The following is a 6,840-nucleotide window of genomic DNA, read 5'->3' as shown; positions in this document are numbered from 1 at the left end:
ATCCAATCCTACACTGATACCACATTCCCTTGATTACTGTAACTTTATAGCAAAATTTTGAAATGAGGTAGTGCGTGTCCTTAAACTTTGTTCTTTTTCAAGATTGCTTTGACTATTCCAGGTCCTCTACTTTTGCACGTATAATTTACAATTAACTATTTCAATAAAAAATGTCCTTCGGGACATTTTGCTTGGAATTAATCTATAGATTAATTTTAGGGAGAACTAAAATATTAACAATGTGTCTTCCAATGTAGGGACTTGATTTAGACTTTGACCCTTTGAATTTCGCTATAACAATGTGTGTGTGCATATATGCATGTATGTATATATGTTGGGCAGCTCTAGTCCATAGAAATTTCTTTTTTTCTTTCTTTTTGTTTTTTCTGCTTTATCTCCCCAAATCCTCCCAGGACATAGTTGTCTATCTTAGTTGCAGGTCCTTCTGGTTGTGGCATGTGGGACGCCGCCTCAACATGGCCTGACGAGTGGTGCCATGTCCACGCCCGGTATCCAAACCGGTGAAACCCTGGGCCGCCGCAGTGGAGTGCACGAACTTAACCACTCGGCCACGGAGCCGGCCCCCTAGAAATTTCTTCACTCTTCTTCCACTGAGCTGAAAACTATAACTCCAACCACTAGCACCTGGCTTCCTGGCTCAGAAGCAGGGATATTATGTGTATAAGCTGATTCTGGGAAGAGGCAGCGATAGGGACGATGGGGAGTGAGGCAGGCATTCCTTTGTACTTGGCGGGGGCACGGGCTCTGGCCCTCCTGTATGAGCTCAGTGTAGCTCATGGCACCGGTGGGAGAGAGGTGGTTAGACATGGGGGAAAGCATCCAGGGTTAATATTATGGAATGCTGGGGGAAAGACAAATTGCGTAAGTTCTGGCTGAAGTGGCTGGTTTTTTGAGGAACTTGGTAGAAAACGTGGCCACCCTAGGCAGATACACCTCATGTAAATATGTCTTCCCCAAGGGAGCCTCTGTCCCATTCAGGACTGGGCTGAGTCATTGGGTCTGAAAGACTCACTTCTCAGGGCTGGTCACTTGTGTGGCTATTTCACCGTAGCAGAAAATATCAACAACTATAACATAATATAAAAATAGCTCCTGTTTATTGGGCACTCCCTGTGTGCCAGGCCTGATACTGCCATTTTTACATACATTGCATTTTCACAACCACCTTTTGTGATAGGGAATATTAGCTATATTTTACAGATGAAGAAATTAAGGATTTAGATGGTGAAGTGCACCAGAACAACGTGGTTTAGCAAATGGAAGAGTCCTTACTCTAACCGCCACACCTCCCAGTCTCTCTGCACAGTGCGGATCTATATTCACTTTAAATCTCATGGTCTTAATGCCCCTGAGACCTCATCACCTGGGGGAAGCCCCGTTGGTATCTAATTTACCTTCTTGGCAACTTCTCTTCTCCATAAATCTAGACCAAGGCCAGGGTGCGCCTCTCTGTCAGATTCTGTCTCCGTTGTGCCTTAATTAGCTGAAGGAGATGGAACGCCACGGCCATCAGGCCTGGAAATTAGACCTGGGAGATCCCTGGTGGTGTTTAGGCCTTTATTACTCAGCCTGGGCTTGCCTCTGGGCTTTTAAGTGCATTAGAGCACTCTGCATTGACGGGACTGGCTGCTCCACGCTGGCTGACTTGTCAAATCACCTCTCATGTGTGCAGCTCACCTGAGGTCCTGGAAGCACTTTCCTGGCATTGGGAGCTGCCGGTTGATCCTGAGGGATCTGGGGCTGGACCAAGTTTTACAGATGGGGAAGCTGAGACCTGGCTGTATTGAGTAAGCGTGTATTTGGTCTCCTTCAAATGCTTACTGTTTGCAACTGGAGGGATTTCTTTTCATGTGGCTGGATCTCAAGTTTCAACCTGGCAGTTTAATGAGCTTCAGAGTGAGGCTATGTTTGGAGTATCAACGTGAAGCAGAGAGGGGACTGATTCATCCTTGACTATGGGTCCTGCACATCACCTAAAGGAATATTTTGGAGTTGAGGGTTGACAGTCTTGTCTCAGTTACCTGGATTCATGAGCTGGTGGTCTAAAGTTGCCCTACTGTCCATGTGCTCCAGTGGAAGTGGCTTACCAGAGGCTGCCTGGGGGTGACGGCAGAGCCAAGACACCCCTGTGGTCTTGTGAGTTCTCCTTAGATCAGTGCTACGTCTCCACTTGTTGTGGGGAGGAGGGAGCAGCTAGAGGGAAGGGAAGGGACCATCCGTCCATCTTCACAGCACCTACTATGCACTACATTCGGCATCAGACAGACACTTGAGATAGTGCTGGCTGGATGGAGTCTGGAGGAAATGTACTACCAGGCAAAGCAGAGTCTCCAGAAATGGTTCAGACAAAAAGAGTCCCAACAGCCAGCTACTGGGGCCAGGGTCTCGGTCCCCTAAATCACCAGCAGAAATGCACTAAAAATGGGAGTCAAAGCAGCCCGCGCTGTGAGCTGACTCTCACATGGGAGGAAGAGCCAAGCTTGGCGGGAATGCGGTGTCCTGGGCCAGTCTTCTGGGAGCAGTAACTTTACCCTAAGTCCCTACCCAATGGGGGAGGGGAGCCAGAGGACTTGCCACCTCAAGTCTGTCTTTCTGGGATGTAGGAGTCAGGCTGAGCTTTTGAGTAGGGACACTGGGAGACAGGGAATGGGGAGCTTGGGGGAGCCATAGTTGAGCTCTCTCTCGGCATAGAGATAAATATAAACAAAATGGCAGAGAATGAGGGGAGATTGGTGCCTCTGGGGTCTGAGAACACCAGATGGAGGGTAGGGACATGCCTGAAGCAAGAGAGCCTCTTGAGGCCTCAATTCCCCTTCCTACAAGATAGATGCTCTCTCCCCACCCACCTCCCGGTCCCCAAGCCCACCGCAAGAATAATCTTTGAAAAAAACAGCCCTAAACTTTCCAGTGCCTCTACGTCTACTCAAGAACATATAGAAAATCTGGGGGAAAAAATGAACAAGATATGCTTAACAACATGTCAAACTTCTTTTTCCATCCAAGAAAATGTGGCCCACAATACAGATCCTATAATGTTGGGAGTGGAAGGTTCGGGGGAAGTAGAGACTGGAACATCATTAGCTGCCCTCCTGTGTGCTGTCTGAGTCTGTTAGATCCGAGCAAAACTGGCCAAGAGGCACCGTTCCTGAAGCAGGCTCGGCTCGGGGCAGAAAAACTGGCAGAAGGAGAGGAATAGTCTACCCAAACCTTCAGGTGATCATGTGTGTGTTCCTCAGGGATCATGCTAAATGGGTTTCATGAATTCTGGTATTTTCACATGTCACGTGTGCACTTTGAGCATCCTTAATACAAAGGCAATCGGTTACGTGTCTTAGTTGCCCAAATCACTCTTAGGGACACAGCAGAAAACACTTGAAATGGGAAAAGCAGGGCTTGAGGAATTCCTGAGGCAAGAGGAAACTGACGCAATGTGGGAGAAAGAATAGTGCCATCTCTGAGAAAAGTCATAATAGTTTCTAGATGCCAGATGTTACATTCCATCCTAAAATTCGGATATCTGCACCCTTCCTCTGAATCTACTGGGAGCTGTTCCACATGTGAGTGAGGAGCATTAGACCAGTGCCCGACTTCCGTTTCCTCTTCATTTGGGACATCACGGTCTTGGGTCCTCAGAGGCCAGTACCCCTACCCTATGGTCATCTGTGCATAGTCCTGTGTGATCCATCCCAGGGGCAGAGTCCACACAACCAGCCTTAGGGGCAGCTGGCCCAGTGCTGCTGATTTTCACCAGAACAGCTTCTTCCAACGGTGTCCCAATGGTCATCTAGATTTTAATCTCCTCAATTTAAAGCTTAATCCCTATTTGAACTCCACTGACTCCTTTTCCATGGATCAAATCTCCTATCCAAGCAGCACCCGCTAAACAACTTAACTGCCCAGATTAGGTCACATTACAAACAATTGTATTAGCACCAATAATGGATGAGGATTTGACTAGGCTGAGGGATTATAGACCCCTCAACCTGAGCCTTCTCTTCAGCTTTTTCTCTCTCTCATTCATTTCTTATTTCCTTTTTTTTCTTTTCTTCTTATTTTCTTCTTATTTTTTGGGGGCTTTATTGAGATATAATTGACACACAACACTGTGTAAGTTTGAGGCGTCCAAAGTGTTGACTTGATACAGGTGTGTAATGCAAAAGGATTAACACCACAGCGTTAGGTCACTCTCCCATCACGTCACACGATTACCATTGCTTTTTTGTGGTGAGAACATTTAAGATTTACTCTCTTAGCAACTCTGGTATACAACACAGTATTATTAACTATAATCACCATGATGTACGTTAGATTCCCCAGAAATTAGTCATTTAGTAACTGAAAGTTTGTACTCACTGACCAACAGCTCCCCCATTTCCTCTACCCCCAGCCCCCCGGCAACCACTGTTCTCTCTGATTCTATGAATTCAGCTTTTTTAGATTGCACACATAAGTGATATCATACAGTGTTTGCCTTTCTCTGTCTGATTTATTTCACTTAGCATAATGCCCTCAAGATCCATCTGTGTTATCACAAATGGAAGGATTTCTTTCTTTCTCATGGCTGAATAATATTCCATTGTATATATATATATCGCATCTTCTTTATCCATTCATCCATTGATGAGTACTTAGGTTGTTTCCACATCTTGGCTATTATCAATAATGCTGCAATGAACATGGGGGTGCACATATCCCTTTGAGATAATGATTTTGTTTCCTTTGAATGTATACTGGGAACTAGGATTGCTGGATCATATGGTAGTTCTATTTTTAATTTCTTGAGGAATTGCCATACTGTTTTCCATAGTGGCTACACCAATTTACATTCCCACCCACAGTGAACAAGTGTTCCCTTTTCTCTACAGCCTCGCCCGTGTTTGTTATCTCTTGTTTTCTTAATAATAGACATCTTAACAGGTGTGAGGAGATATCTCATTGTGGTTTTGATTTACATTTCCCTCATGATTAGTGATGTCAAGCATCTTTCCATGTACCTGTTGGCCATTTGGATGTCTTCTTTGGATAATGTCTATTCAGTCCCTCTGCCCATTTTTTAATTGGGTTATTTGTTGTTGGTTTTTTTTTTTTTTTTTTACTGCTGAGTTGTTTGAGTTCCTTGTATATTTTGGATATTAACCCCTTATCACAGTATATGTGTTTTTCAAATATCTTCTCCCATTCATCAGGTCGCCTTTTCATTTTGTCGATGGTTTCCTTTTCACTGCAGAAGATTTTTAATTTGAAGTAGTCCCACTTTTGTTTTTGTTTTTGTTTTCGTTGCCTTTGCTTTTGGTTTTAAGTCCAAAAAATCACTGCCTAGATCAATGTCAAGGAGCTTACCCCCTATGTTTTTTTCTAGGTGTTTTATGGTTTCAGGTCTTATGTTCAAGTCTTTAATGCATTTTGAGATGATTTTCGTGTACGGTGTAAGATAGACGTCCAGTTTCGTTCTTTTGCATGTGGGTATCCAATTTTCCCAACACCATTTGTGGAAGAGGCTATCCTTTCCCCAGTGTGTATTCTTAGCTCCTTTGTCATAAATTAATTGACCATATAGGCGTGGGTTTCTGTCTGGCTCCCTATTCTGTTCCGTTGATCTATGTGTCCGTTTTTACGCCAATACCTTGTGGTTTTTATTACTACAGTTTTGTATCAGAGTTTGAAATCAGGAAGTGTGATGTTTCCAGCTTTGTTCTTCCTTCTCAAGATTGTTTTGGCTATTCAGTGTCCTTTGTTGTTCCATACAAATTTTAGGATAATCTTTTCTATTTCTGTGAAAAATGCTGTCAGAATTTTGATAGGGGTTGCATTGATTCTGTAGATCATTTTGGGTAGTATGAACATTTTAACAATACTAATTCTCTACATGAGAACTATAAGCCACTGACGAAAGAAACTGAAGAAGACATAAATAAATGGAAAGATAGTCTGTGCTCATGGTTTGGAAGAATTAATAGTGTGCGTGTGTTCATATACATAATTCATCCTTCAAAAAGAAGGAAATCCTGTCATTTGTGACAACATGGATGAAGCTAGAGGGCATTATGCTCAGTGGAATAAGCCAGACAGAGAAAGACAAACACTGCATGGTACCACTTATGTGTGGAATCTAAAAAAAAAGCTAAACTCATGGAAACAGAGAATAGAAAAGTGGTTGCCAGGGGGTGGGGAAAATAGGGAGAGGTTGGTAAAGTGTATAAAGTTCCAGCTGTAAGATGAATAAGCTCTGAGGATCTAACATGGCGACTATGGCTGATAATGCTGTACTGTATAAATGAAATTTGTTAAGGGAGCAGAACCTAAATGTTCTCACACACACACACACAAGGGAACTATGTGAGGTCATGGATAAATGTGTTAATTAACTCAATACGGGGAGCCTTTCACAACACACATGTATATCAATCATCACATTGCACGCTTTAAATACCTTACACTTTTATTTGTCAATTATGTCTCAATAAAGCTGAAAAAATCCATTAAAATATTTTGAAAAAAAAGAAAAATGGAAAATTCACCACCTGATTAAGAAATAATAGTGCAGAAAACTCAGCAAATGCTTCCGAGGAAAAAAATATCGCTCCAGTTAGATGGCTGATTAGTTAGACAGAGCTGGATTGAGACAAAGCCTACGACAACTGTGTAACTGAATTTCCCAGAAAGAGGGAGGGCAATAAAAATACCTGAAGAAGTAATAGCCAGAAGTTTTCCAAATTTATGTAAAAATATAAGCTCAAAGGTCCAAGAAGCTCATTGTTATTGACTGAATGTTTGTGTCCTCCCCCTATTTCATATGTTGAAGCTCTAATCCCCAATGTG

The sequence above is a fragment of the Equus asinus genome, chromosome 2, assembly GCF_041296235.1.
Source record: "Equus asinus isolate D_3611 breed Donkey chromosome 2, EquAss-T2T_v2, whole genome shotgun sequence".
Lineage (NCBI taxonomy): Eukaryota > Metazoa > Chordata > Mammalia > Perissodactyla > Equidae > Equus > Equus asinus.
This window is presented reverse-complemented; position numbering follows the sequence as displayed.